Below are 14,651 nucleotides of genomic sequence, written 5' to 3' on the forward strand. Positions count from 1 at the left end.
CGCACAGACGCACCGACACCTAGAGTGGAGCACCCACAGGGACACACATCTCGAAGAACCATCGTTACTGCACAAGATGAGTAATTTCTTCTTACACTAAATCGATATCATCACACAGTAAAAATCACAGTACACTGGCCAAAACACAGAATTCACAAGGCCTCTCATTTTCAGTTTTTATTTTAAAATGTCCTGGGAATTTATTTAATGTAAAAGTGGGTGAAAATTGGTGCAAAAAAAATAACTTCACAGTTTCCTGGGGCAATAATGGGGGCCGGGAGGACAGAAGAAAAGTCAGAGTATTGAAAGTAAAAACAGTTTAATGCTTTAATGTATTTAATAACTGTATTTAGCTGATAGCTGAAAATACAGTCCAGCTTGAGAGAATGCTTAAAGAACTGACTGCGAAAAGTAGTCAAATAGGATTAAAAATGAACCAGTCGAAAACAAAATATATGAGATCAGATGTTCTGCCAAGAACCCAAATTACTCAGGGAGGAGAGCAGATCCAAGAGGCTGACAAATACGTTTATTTGGGCCAGGAAGTCAAGATGCGCCACGATCAGAAAGGCAAACTGTCGCGCAGGAAAAAAAGCTGGATGGTGCACATTCAACGACATCAGGGACATCTTCCAAGGAAAGATCAGCAAAACAACTCGTGCAAATCTTTTTAACTTGACCGTGCTTCCAGCGATGCTATATGGCAGCGAAACACAGTCGCTGATGAAGACTGAAAAATATCAACTGTCTGTCACACAGAGGGCAATGGAATGAACATTTTTGGGCATTTCGCTCCGCAATCGCATCCCCAATGAAATAATTAGGCAGCAGTCTGGAGTCTGAGATGTTGTCAAAAGCAAGCTCCACAAAATGCGGTGGGCGGGACATGTGGCCTGACTCCGTGACAACAGATGGACTGCAGCTATATCTGAGTGGCATCCGCGAGAACTGAAACAGCCATGCGATTGGCCTCCGGGGGATGATTTCTTAACAAGGACCTATGGACAAACATGGCGAAGGATGGCCAGAGCAAGAGAAGATTAGAAGATGTGTTGTGATCGTCTCAGTCTTAAAGCAACTAGTATGTACAAGTATGCAAGTGGAACCCTTCTGCCAGTCAATACAACACAAAACTGGTTTGAGCCTCCACCCAGTGACCTGGGCACCTCTAGAGGAAATACTGCCCCCTCACAAACAGAGTCTGAGTGTAGCAGAGAAACTTTTAATGAAAGGAGGGAAGTAACTCAGCATTAATTTGGGAAAATGGAGGGTTCATAACATAAACCATGAGCAAAAGACCCACCTACAAATAAGTTGGGCTGTGTCCTTCTCCCTCAGGTTCTTAAGTCCAGCAACCCAAAAGTCCCTTTCACGTGTCCGTCCCTTTTCTGCACACCACACTACCCGCTGGCTCAGCGGGTAGCAATCGATGTATCGGGGATTGATTTATCGTGTGTTTTTTCACACCCCTGAGCGAGAAAGTTGCAGCGCTGTAAAGCGCCAGTGTAGCCATAGCCTAGGTGTGTTCATGTAAACAGTTTTTTCCTGAACTCTCTCCCACTCCCAGCTAGCTGTCGGGAATTCATTCAGACCCTGCTTACATATGTGGATGCGTGTGTGTGTGTAGATCTTCCACTACATTGCCTTATTTTAACAGACAGCATCACCTTTCCATTTAGGCTAATTTGTTATTGACATAAACACATTTATCTAATATAATGTATTGGTTGTTCTTAACATAATCTGTATTTTCATATACTGGAGAGGTCCAAAAATTGGATGAAAATAGTAAAAACTGAATAACAGCTTTTGTAAAACCCTTGCAATTAAAAAAATTTTGAAAAACTAAAACCGAAGGGCCTTAAGTATTCATAGATTATTACAGGAAGCTCCAAGTGCTTCACACACCTTCAGTCTGGAGAGTCACTACAGCAGCCTAATGAGGCCAGGAGGACTAGATAATGAGGTGAAAGCTGAAGAATAAAAGCCCATCTTTGGAGATACTGGATTACAGCTGCCCTCATCTCAGAGCTTCGCGCCTTCAGCGTTAGCCTCCAAGAGATTCAGTAGCTTGTGTCAGTTCTCTGAGGGACTGGCAGTTGAGCCAGTTCTCTGTGCTAGGGCCCTGTCTCTACACTCTTTGTTTGGGATGCCTCTGAGTTCTGGCCAGGACTGAATCTGCATTAGCCTATTGACCATGGAGTTACTCAAGGCATCCAGACAATATTTGCACAGCTACACTCTGTTCAGAAGAGAATGAATCCCTCCCTCTTCCCCAATGAAGGGGTGGTCCATCGTTCAGTCTGTTTCAGAGCACTCCCCTGTCTAGACTGTGACTGTTCCCAGTCCATCTCCTGTAACTCACATTTCCAGGTGTCTGTCATCCCATGTGGGGATCCAGGAATGATACGCACCCTGGGCCCCAATGACATTTATTGCCTGTTAAAGGCTCTCTGCACTAGGGCCCTTGAAGGCCTTTCCATGAACTGTGAGACAACTGGCCAGTCTCTCCCAGTCTAGGCCAAGCATTTCCCCACTTGTCTAACAGTTTTCAACACCACCAAACCCAGGTCAGATCCAATCTCCTTTTGTGGTAGGGGCAAAACATCCTTCAAGTTTATTCCTTTGGCTCTGGATGAACGTCGGTTCTTCTCAGGGGAGGAGGTTGGCGTTTGGTGAAAGCAGCGGCGTGTGTCTTACATACTGTGAGGATGTTCCTTACTGCAGTATTTATAACATACCCACATGTGTCCCCAGCTGGGACAGGATTGTACCAGCTGGGAAAAGGTTGGGACTGGCAGGTGGCGTCACTGTCACGATTTTCTAAGTATTCTCCATCAATTTCCCGTTTGTTCAATGTGCCACATCTCAGTCCCTCACCTGCTCTCATATATTCATTGCTCTGTCACATTCCTGATGTGGGTGTTTACCGAGGACTGTGATTGCTGGTTCAGGATTTGCGGATAGTGTAGGCAGATATCTGTTTATCATCATAAATGAGACACAGCTATTCTGGGGGACCAGTAGCGATTCTGCCCCTGTGAGGATGGCAATAGGAACTGGGAATATGGCAGCACCTCACAGCTCCTCCACCTAACTGCCCTTGTCTCTGTGCCTTACTGAGCTCCAGATCAGTGCTCCCATTCATAACATCCCATGGACCCTGGCGGTGCCTGAGTAGCACCATTGAGCTGGGAGATACTTGATGCTGGTTGGCAGAGGTGGAGGGAGGGTAAAGTAATGCAATCTCCCTGAGGGACCACTGAGGGCAGGGATTGAAGGGGGCACCGTTAAGTTTGTCTGTCTGTGTTGGGGGCAGGGGTCCTCTTGACAGCAAAGCAGAAAATGCTGAATGTAGAGTGCTGAGAATTAAACTCTCCCATTTGGGAAGGGCATGAGGGGCCCCCCCCCAAAAATCCTGCCTCCCTACTTCAGCATTGGTGTGAGGGTGAAAGGGGTTTGAAGTACGGCAGAGCATATGCTGTGGCAGGTCTTACCAAGCTGAGATGGTGTTGAGCTAGCCTCCAGGGTAGTAGGTAGTCTGACCATACCTCTATTAAGCTAGGGCAACCTGGCCAAAGTGGAGGGGGTACCACAGCTACAGGACACAAGGGGTGGCACCCCGAATGCACTGCTGCAAGATTCTCCTGCCAAACAAGCCACACAATGCAGAATAAACTGGAAAACAGCTCAGACTCATGCATCAGCCTGACCTGGGACAACACAGGACGAAAAACAGAGGCTAGTCTAACTATTTGTTGCAAGTCACAACACAAGAACACTGTCATCCGATTCATATATCGACATTTACATTGAAGTCAGAAAATCAATAAAAGCTGAGGTCATAGGGTGATGTGAAACAAGAATAAAAGACATGCATCTGATGAAGTGGGCATTCACCCACAAAAGCTTATGCTCCACTACATCTGGTAGTCTTTAAGGTGCCACAGGACTCTTTGTTACTTTTTACAGATCCAGACTAACACGGCTACCCCTCTGACACAAGAATAAAAGACCTCATTGCACAATGGAAAAGCTGAGAGCAAGTATTCCTAGGAAGATCACTTGACAATAGAGCAAGGATTGGCGGTGTAGGAGTCATTGTCAGGAAAGAAACAGTTCCAAGGATAGTTAGCGGCAACATCGTGTCACCCCAAATAGCAGGTCTCACGCTTCAGATAAAATGAAGGAGAACGATTCAAATTATTCAGGTGTATGCTCCCACGCAGCAAGAGGAAGATGAAGAAATGGACCATAGCTACGAAGAGCTGGAGGAGGTAATGCAGAAAAGACCCACCTACACAATTATCCAAGGGGACTTCAATGCAATAGTAAGTGGAAAAAAGATTGAAAAAGAAAAGTATGTGAGAAAATTCAGTAAAGGTGTAAGAAATGATTGTCTGGTTGCATTCGGAGAGGCAAACCATCTCCACATAATGAACACAATATTTGAAAAAGAACCTTGTCGGCAGTGGACAAGGAAACATCTGGATGGAGTCGCACTGAATCAGATTGATTATATAAAGACGGATACCAGAAGAATCTTTAATGATGTAGCGACAATACGAGAACGAATCATTTTCACAGGATCAGCCCGCTCAAAATATGTTCCGCTCAAAATATGTGTTGACAATGTCTATGAAGTTGAGAGATAGCCAGAAACTGAAGCAAAAATGGCACTTCAACGAAGAGGCATTTGTACAGGAAGTGAGTGAAATGAACCTCGAGTATAAGGTCAACAAGGACATCGATGAGGCCTCTGAATAGTTTATCTCACAGCTAATCTCAGCAGCTAAGAAGGGAAAAGCATTGAAAATGTTGGGATGCAAGCAGAGGATCAGTGAGGAAATTGTGAATCTGATGGCAAGGACGGTGCGCATGAAATTAGAAGGAAAAATGGGCAAAGAATACAGAACACTGTGCAAAGGAATTTGTGTGAAGATCAAAGAAGACTACAAAGACTTTAGAAAAGAGAAATTCATAGAGGCGGCTGAAAAGAGTGAGTCTGAAGAAGGTAGAAAGAGATGTTAGACTGAAACGGATAATCCCAGAAGCGCTGTTGTATAGCACATGATTGGATTTTTGGTGTCCTAAGAGATTTGTGCACATGTTTAATTAACTGTTGGCAACAGCTAATTTCCTTTGTTTTCTTTCTCAGCTCTTCCCCAAAGGGGGCGGAGGTGAAAGGGCTTGAGGGTACCTCACCAGAAGGAATTCCCAAGGGTGTCTTCTTGGGTTCCAAAAAGGGTTTTGCATTTGGTTGATGGCAGTGTTTACCAAGCCAAGGTCAGAGAGAAACTGTAACCTTGGGAGTTTAGAAGCCTGGAGTGGCCAGTATTAACTTTTAAAATCCTTGCGGGCCCCCACCTTCTGCACTCAAAGTGCCGGAATGGGGAATCAGCCTTGACAAGGCAATATCAGGTTGCGCGTGCAAACCATCCCCCAGTATATCTGCTTCTGATCTACCACAGTAGCTTGTATCTTTTTATTAGTCAGTTTGTTAGGTATTTGTTCTCCATTTGATAGAAAATAAAGGTATATATATTGTGATACAGCATGGCCAGATGGCAGCAGGAGAGTGATAGATGGGCTATATGTAAGCCCCAGGATGTTGAGAACCATATTTCCTGTAGAGGGAAGAGACGCTGCTACAGTTTAATTAGTGCACCTGAAGCCAATTAGACCAATTAGAGCACCTGAAGCCAGTCACCTGATAAAACCCCCCTGCTTCAATCAGACAGTTGGAGGAACTGAAGCAGAGTGCTTTGTTGTTGGAGCAGAGAGCAGTTTGAAGGAGAGCAGTTTGGAGGGAAGCAGAGGAGAGTTTGGAAAAGTGCAGTGGCGGGCCAGAAGCCCAAGACCCTTGGTAAAGGGAAACCCAGCTTGTACCGAGCAGAGGAACTCCACAGACACAAGGGGTTGGGAGAAACTTAGCCCAAGCAGAGAGAGGGCAGGAAGCTCCACAAGCTGAAGGGCCAGAGAGGAAAGTAGCCCAGGGGAAGGAATCACTAGTTCAAGTGGTTTGCCACTATACCAAGGGCCCCTGGGCTGGGACCCGGAGTAGAGGTCGGGCTGGGGTCCCTCCCTCTCCACTCCCTTTTCTGGGATACTAGTGGGACAGTTAATACCCCAGATCAGGGGCGATAAATGGCGCCCTGAACACCCTCACAAGAAGAGAAAGTGCCCTGTAAGGGGCATGTCCGCTTCATTCAGCTCAAATGCTGCCTCTCTTGTAAAGATGCCTGGGTGAATCATACATGCTGCAGAAGTGCAATGTATGCCTAGGCCTGAACTATAGGGCTGGGAAGAACCAGGCAGTCAAACTTTGACACCTTATGATGGAGAATTCCCTCCAGCCTGCTTCTGAGTCAGGTCAGGAAACCCCTGGACGTCAGTTACCAGGGGCAAATAGGGCCCTTCCACCTTAGCTCAGCATTCTTCTGGGAAGGAGAAATTCTCAGAGCCTTCCTCTGAAGTCTCCCAGAAGAGCAGATCTAGTGCCCTTCCCAGAGGTTCCTCCACAAAAAGAATTCACTCCAGCCAGATCTACAGCCTCTGAGAGGTTTTCCTCAAGGTGGAAGAGGCTCCTCCAATATGGTGGACATGGGAAAATGCCACGATTCTAAGTCCAACCAGAGCTCTGGGAAGACCCTGGTAGCACCAAACAAGAAGGAGCAGTACTGTCATCTCAGACTCCACTCTCAATATCCTTACCAACTGCTGAGGTACCATGAAAGCCTTCAATCTCATCTGCATCAGCCCCGTGGCACCCCAGGACTCCATTGCCATCAGAAAAGGACAGACACCTCTCGGTACCACAAAAGCTCTCGGTACCTCAGGACGTCAGACTACAAAAGGAATTGGTGATGAGTGCTGAACCTCAGTCTCTGTTGCTAGCAGCCACAGAGCACCTTTCGGTATCGAGAATCCCCCATCTCCAGATCCCTTTGCCTCCCCGGTGCCATTGTCCCACCAGTCCCATTCTCTGGGAGCTGCTCCAGATGACCTTCCCTCTACCTCCTCTCTTTTTGTGCAAGGTTCTCCAAAGCATCCTCACACACACACACCCCTTTCCCGAAGGGGCAGGGGAGATGTTTTGGGACCTCATCGATCCTGGTGGGAGCAGCTCCGGATGCTACCCCCTTCCCAGTAATGGCCTCAAGGGACATATTGGAATCCCTATACTGCCTATTGTCAGCAGTTCTCTAGGTCCCAGCCCCATCCCATTGGGATGACAGGGAGACCCAAACTTCCCCTCCCCAGCAGCAAGAGGAAACATTTCAGGAACAGCAGTCCAGGGCAGACAAAGAAGCCACATCTCAGACCTCCTTCTCATCCTCCTTCCCAGATGAGGCCCTGATGCCTTTCTGCTAGTTCATGATTTTTGCCAGTTCCAGGACCACATTAAGCCAGTGCCAGAATCTGCAGATACCACTGGAAGAACTTGGAGAACTCCAACACAAGCTGCTGGATATTCTGCACTCTGTGACGCCATCAGGAGTCACCTTTCCCATTAATGAGGCTCTATGGGAACCCACTAGAACCATCTGGCAAATCCCAGCTACGGTGACACCCACTTGTAGGAGGGCTAACAAATAATACTATGTCCCCTCCAAGGACTCTGAATTGCTGTTTTCCAACCTCTCTTTGTTGATGTGGTGAACACCATTACAAATCCACCCCATATGACAGAGACCAAAAGCATCTGGACCCCACTAGGCTGGAAGGCCTATTCATCAGCTATGCTGCAATTCCTCTATGCAAATTACCCAGCATTTATGGCCAAATACTTTACCAACTATACATAATTTGAGTCATTTATTGAATGCCTTCACTCGGATCAAAGAGAACAATTCCAGGCAATTGTTGCTGAGGGTCAGTTGTTGGCAAGAATGTCTTTGCAGGCAGCTCTTGATGATACAGACACTGCATCTCTGTGGCGGCAGTTCTGTGCCGGGCTTCCTGGCTGATATTGTCTGGCTTCCCCAGGGAAATTCAGAATACAGTTGAGGCTCTTCAATTTGGCAGATGAAAGTTGTTTGCAGAGAACACTGACAAGTCATTAAATCCCCTTAAAGTTTCCAGGACCATATTATGCACTTTGGGCATCTACACTCCTGCAAACAAACAGAGATTCAGTGGATCACCAATGGCTCAAAAATCCCTTTCATACTTATACCTGAGCTCACAGAGTCAGCGAGATTGGTGCATTCATGGCAGCCCCTCCCCACACCCCCTTTCAATGTTTCACAAGGAGAAGGTCTCCTTCCGACTGCATCCCAGCTTTCTCCCTAACGTGACTTCCAATTTTCACCTGAATCAGACCATATAGCTGCCAGTTTTCTTCCCAAAACCACATACTTCCCACCAGGAGACAGTTCTCCACACTCCAGATGTCAGGAGGGCAGAAGCCTTCTACCTCGACAGAACTAAACCATTTCACAAATCCAATAGACTATTCATTTTGATTGCAGATAGATTTAAGGGATTTGTCATTTCCATCCAGAGACTTTTGAATCACAACTTGATACCAAGCTGTCGCCATTACACTCCCTATCAGTATTTTGGCACATTCAACCAGATCACAGTCTACATCTATAGATCTACTTTAAAATGTGCCCATTTCAGACAGCTGCAGGACCGCTATGTGGTCTTCAGTAGATATTTTCGCTAGACACTATGCATTAGTCGATGTCTCCAGGTCTGATGCTGCAGTCAGCAATGCAATTTTCTCTTCTGTTCTGGACTCCATTCCAAAGCTTCTTCCTCCTACTGGGGATACTGCTCAGAAATCACCCTGAGCGGTAGTAGGGATAGGACTTGAAGAAGAAAAAGGGGTTACTCCCCCTGTGTAGTAACTGTAGTTCTTTGAGATGTGTGTCCCTCTGGATGCCCCACTACCCGTCCACCTTCCCTCTGCTTCAGAGTTTCTGCTCAGACTTGGTGGTGCAGAAGGAACTCAGCGGACTGTTTGGCCATGCAGCCTGATATGGCCTAGACCAGGGGTTCTCAAACTGGGGTCAGGACCCCTCAGGGAGTTGCGAGGTTATTACATGGGAGGTCGTGAGCTGTCAACCTCCACCCCAAATCCCGGTTTGCCTCCAGCATTTATAATGGTTAATTTAAAAAAAATAAATTTTAATTTATAGGGGAGGGGGTCGCACTCAGAAGCTTGCTATGTGAAAGGGGTCACCAGTACAAAAGTTTGAGAGCCACTGGCCTAGATGCAGGGCACAAGGGGCACACGCAGGCCCAGTGTGGTGCACCCCTAGGGACACACCCTCTAGAAGAACTACAGTTACTGCACAGGAGAGTAACCCCTTCTTTTGGTTTCGTGGGTTTCCTTAAAGCTGATTTGACTTGTGATGTGCTGCCACTTTGCTTTAATCTGATTCACATGCAGCAGTTCACAGAGAAAATCAAGTTCACCCAGGGCTCCATGTCTAAACTCTAAGCACAAGATTATGATATTGTGCTGCCATTACAAAATGAGATTAGGCCCAGCTCCACAAAGGGACGTTGGCCCGACAGTCTGAATACACAACAGGAGTTAGGCACAGTGATGCTGAGCGTCACAACACTTCACTTCTAGGCACCTAGAAAAATCACTGGGATTCACAAAGCCTGAGTTAGGCGCCTGAGCTCCTGCCCAACAAATGGGGGAGAGACTGACGCCTTAGACTGTGAGTCACAAAACCCTGCAGAAGGCAGGTGTGACATACCCAGGGGACAATCTAGACTAGTGCGTAGCTGTGTCACCCTTTCCCCCTAACCTGGGGTTCCCTTTTCACTGCTTTGCTGCTGTACGCCCCAGTCAGGACTGCTCACAAACAGCCTCCAGCTGCAAGTCCCTCCCAGCTACGTCTGTCTGTGTGCAGCAGCCAGCCAGCAGGGTTGCCAGGCAGCCAGTTTTCCACCAGAACGCCTGGTCGAAAAGGGACCCTGGTGGCTCTGGTGGACTGTTAAAAGTCCAGTCGGCGGTGCAGCAGGGGCTTGGGACTAAGGCAGGCTCCTTGCCTGCCCCAGTGCCACGTGGCTCCTAGAAGTGGCCACTAAGTCCCTGTGGCCCCTAAGTGCTGCGGCAGCCAGGGAAACTCTGTGTGCTGCCCTCCCCTTGTACTAGTTCCACAGCTCCCATTGGCCGGGTACAGTGACCAATGTGTAGAGCTGCAGGACCACCCATGTGCCCAGAGGCTGCAGGGTCTTGGCAGCTGCTTCCTCGCAGCTGCAGTAACTGCAGCTGGAACCCCGCACCCCTCATCCCTGGCCCCACCCCAGAGCCTGCACCCCCCAGGCCAGAGTCCTCGCCTCCCCCTCCAATCCTCTGCCCCAGCCCGGTGAAAGTGAATGAGGGTGAAGAAGAGTGAGCAACGATTGGAGAGGGGCATGGAGCAAGCAGAGGCGGGGCCTCGGAGAAGGAGCAGGGCATAGGCGGGGCCTCGAAGAAGAGAGAGGACAGGGCAGAGGTGTTCAGTTTTGTGTGATTAGAAATTTGGCAATCCTACCAGCCAGCCACACCTTGGTTATATTTCAGGGTGTTCCCCCAGCAATATCTGTCCTGTAATGCCAAGCCCTCTCTGCACAAGACAAATTCATAAAAAGTCCATATTTCTTTAAAAGAAATAACATGCACAATTTGTTACACCAAATTGAGTTTCCCAGACACTTCAATTTAATCACACTCGATTAGATATAACAATTAAACAAGTTTATTAACTACAAAGAGAGTGATTTTAAGTGAATACAAGTAAGGAGGCATAAACGTCCAAAATGGTTAGAAGAAAAATGACGATAAAACACAATTGGCGCCTAACTTAACAAATTGTGTTACATTCAAAGCAAAGCTCTCAACAGTCTTACTGGCCAAATTTCATCCAGGATCTAGTCTTCTGTTTAATGGCTGCTTCCTTTGTCCCTTCTCTTACCGTGCATAGAGTAGGGTTACCATACGTCTGGATTTTCCCGGACATGTCCGGCTTTTTGGGCTCCAAATCCCCGTCCGGGGGGAAATCCCAAAAAGCCGGACATGTCCGGGAAAATCGGGACATGTGGGCCGGCAGCCGGCGGTCAGCGGTGCCGGGCCGGGGGCTCGGGAGCCGGCGGTGCCGGGCTGGGGGCTCGGGGGCCGGCGGTCGGCCGGGCCGGGGGCTTGGGGACCAGCGGCTCGGGGGATGGAGGTCGGCCGGGCCGGGCCGGGGGTTCGGGGGACGGAGGTCGGCCGGGCCGGGCTGAGGGCTCGGGGGCTGGTGGTGCCGGGCCGGGGGCTCGGGGGCCGGCGGTCAGCGGTGCCGGGCCGGGGAGCCGGAGGTGCCGGGCCGGGGGCGCTGGGCCGGAGGCTCGGGGGCCGGCGAGGCTGGGCCGGGGGTGCTCGGCCTGGGGCCCGGGGGCTGGCAGTGCTGGGCGGGCCGGAGGTGCTCGGCCGGGGGCCGGGCCGGGGACTGGCAGTGCTGGGCGGGCCGAGCCTAGGGTTACCATATTTTGAGCCTCCAAAAGGAGGACACTCCACGGGGCCCCGCCCATGCCCCCCCGCCCCAATGCCGCCCCTTCCCCAAAGTCCCCGCCCCAACTCCGCCCCCTCCCCTGCTTCCCACGAATATTTGATTCACGGGAAGCCTGAAGCAGGTAAGGAGGGTGTGGGGGGAGGAGGCGCGTCTCCAGCCTGGGTCGGCTAGGGTTACCATTCGTCCGGATTTACCCGGACATGTCCTCCTTTTTGTGCTAAAAATAGCGTCCGGGGGGAATTTGTAAATCACTCAAAATGTCCGGGATTTCCCCCCCCCCGGCAGAGCAGAGCGAGCGGCTGGGAGGGCTGCAGGAAAGTCACGGGCTGGACTCCGGAGCAGCTGTAGAGGAGCTCCGCCCTGCATTCTGAGCCGGCAGCTCCTCCTCCCCGGCAGCCCTGCGCCCCGCTCCGGCAGCACTGTGCAGGGCCAGGGACCGTGTTGTGTGTTGTGCTGGGGAGCGAAGCCACATGTCCGGCTCGCACAGAGCCCAACACCCTGTTCTGAGCAGCAGGGTAAGGGGGCCAGGGGGCAGGAGAAGGGGCAGGGAGGTTCTGGAGGGGGCAGTCAAGAAACGGGGGGGGTCAGGAGTTCGGGGGGGGCTTTTTGGGGGGAGTGGAGAAAGTTTTGGGCAGTCAGGGTACAGGTAGGGGGTAGGGTCCTGGGGGGCAGTTGGGGGGGGGTCTTAGGAAGGAGCAGTTAGGGGATAAGGAACAGGGAGGCTTAGGTAGGAGGTGGGGTTCTGGAGGGCAGTTAGGAGCAGGGGTCCCAGGAGGGGGCAGTCAGGGGACAAGGAGCGGGAGGGGTGGGGGGTTGGGAGTTCTGGGGGGGAGCTGTCAGGGAGCAGGAGTGGGGAGAGGGATCGGAGCAGTCAGGGGACAGGGAACAGAGGGGTTTAGATGGGTTGGGAGTTCTGGGGGGGGCTGTCAGGGGGTGGGGAGTGGTTTGATGGGGCGTGGGAGTCCCAGGGGTCTGTCTGGGGGTGGGGGTGTGGATAAGGGTTGGGGCAGTCAGGGGAAAAGAGGCAGGGAGGCTTAGATAGGGGGTGGAGTCCTGGGGGGCAGTTAGGGGCAGGGGTCCCAGGAGGGGGCAGTCAGGGGACAAGGAACGGGGGGAGGGTTGGGGGTTCTGGGGGGTGGGAAGTGGGAGGGGCAGGGGCGGGGCTAGGGCGGGGCTCCTCCCGTCCTCTGTTTTGCTTGCTGAAATATGGTAACCCTAGCTAAGCAGAACTCAAGTTTTACTATATAGTCTGCAGTCAATCAGGAAGTAAGGGGGGAATGGGAACAGAGACTGTGGGTGGGGGAATTGGGATCATGTTTTGCTAAGGGCAGGAATGGGAACAGGGAATGGGAACAGGAACAGGGACACAGGCAAGGCTCTGTGGTGTCAGAGCTGGGAAGGGGGACACTAGGGTACGTCTTCACTACGCGCCGTATCGGCGGGTAGCAATCGATTTATCTGGGATCGATATATCCAGAGTGAGCGGCGGTAGTGCAGTTGACGGGGGAGCCACGGCCACCGATCCCGCGCTGTCTGGACCCCAGGTAATTCGATCCAAGATACTTCGACTTCAGCTATGCTATTCACGTAGCTGAAGTTGCGTATCTTGGATTGAGAAGGAAACTGGAATCATGCTTCCTGGAAGTTCATCGAATTGTTTGCACCTTCGGACTTTGGGTATTGTTACTCTCTGTTCATGCGAGAAGGACCAGGGAAGTGAGAGGGTGAAGGAATAAGCCCCCTAACAATGTTCCCTCAGTTATTGCCAGGCATGAATGTACATTAGCCTACTCGGTTTTGAATTACACAGAGCATCAGCATCCCTCCCTCCCCCTTTTCCACTACGATGTCCATCATTCACTTGGTGAGGAAAGCTTCCTTGTCCATCGTGATTACCCCGCATTGCCTCCCCGTAACTCACATTTCCAGGTGTGTGGGGAACCATGTTTGGCCTGCTGGGTGCACAGCTCGGCCCCAGTTACATTTGTCTGCCTATTGACTGATCTTCCTTCAGTGGCTCCCGAAGGCCTCTCGATGAAGTGTCAGACAAATGTCTGCTCTATTTCTATCAGTGTCATAGCTTTCAACAACACTGAATCCGATAAGATACAATGTCTTGGCAGATGGTATCCAAGCCATCAGAGTGTTCTTCTCCTTAAAGTATTGAGTCAGGGTAAATGGTGATTCTGAATTGCTTTATATGGCATATTCTGTATTATTGATTCTATCTAAATAATCTTCATTCCTGGGGAGTGAAGATTCTTGGTAATCAGAATGCAGGTCAAGATAAAACCCATACAGTTTATCTGATTTTTATGTATCTTGCCTCTTGTTAGGTGTTGAGGTTAGGGGTTCTGTCGAAAGCAGCTATGTGTGTTACATACTGTGAGAATGTTCTTGACTTGTAATATTTATAACATACCCATACGTGTTCATATTAGGGGTCAGGAATGTACCAGCTGGGGGAAGGATAGGATTGGAAATTTAGTTGAAATTTCAGATATTTAGTGGTTTGGTTTGGTTTAATATTTATATAACACATTCGTCTAGTGTGTGTTTTTTCTAATATTAAACCTGACACAAAGTTAACAGAGTTGTCAGTTTGAGATGCTTTGAAGGGAAGGATTTTCATGGGAACAAGGGACACTTCGGTACCCAACTCCCACTATTTAAATTTGAGAAGGCTCTGAATAGAGATTGACTGAAACATATTTTTAAGGACTTTATTTGAGTGTTAGAGTAGAAGCTCCCAGGTAATTTACTGTCTATTCATTTCTGCTTGTTTGTTTGTACCGCGATCCTGCCCAAATTTTGTAAATCTCATTAATTCCTAATATAGACTGAACGTGCATACTATTCAGAGTGTCTATGTTCAGGGGAGTTCTCATCTCTCACTTTCTCCTTGTTTCAGGGAGGAGCAGAGCCACAAGACACCAAGGTAAGTTCAGGGCCGCCCAGAGGATTCAGGGGGCCTGGGGCAAAGCAATTTTGGGGGCCCCTTCCATAAAAAAAAGTTGCAATACTATAGAATACTATATTCTCGTGGGGACCCCTGTGGCCCTGGGGCAAATTGCCCCATTTGCCTCCCCCCACCCCCCGGGTGGCCCTGGGAAAAATAAACATTTAAAAACCTTCCACATCTCAGCACAA

This window comes from Malaclemys terrapin, chromosome 24 (genome assembly GCF_027887155.1).
Source record: "Malaclemys terrapin pileata isolate rMalTer1 chromosome 24, rMalTer1.hap1, whole genome shotgun sequence".
NCBI lineage: Eukaryota > Metazoa > Chordata > Testudines > Emydidae > Malaclemys > Malaclemys terrapin.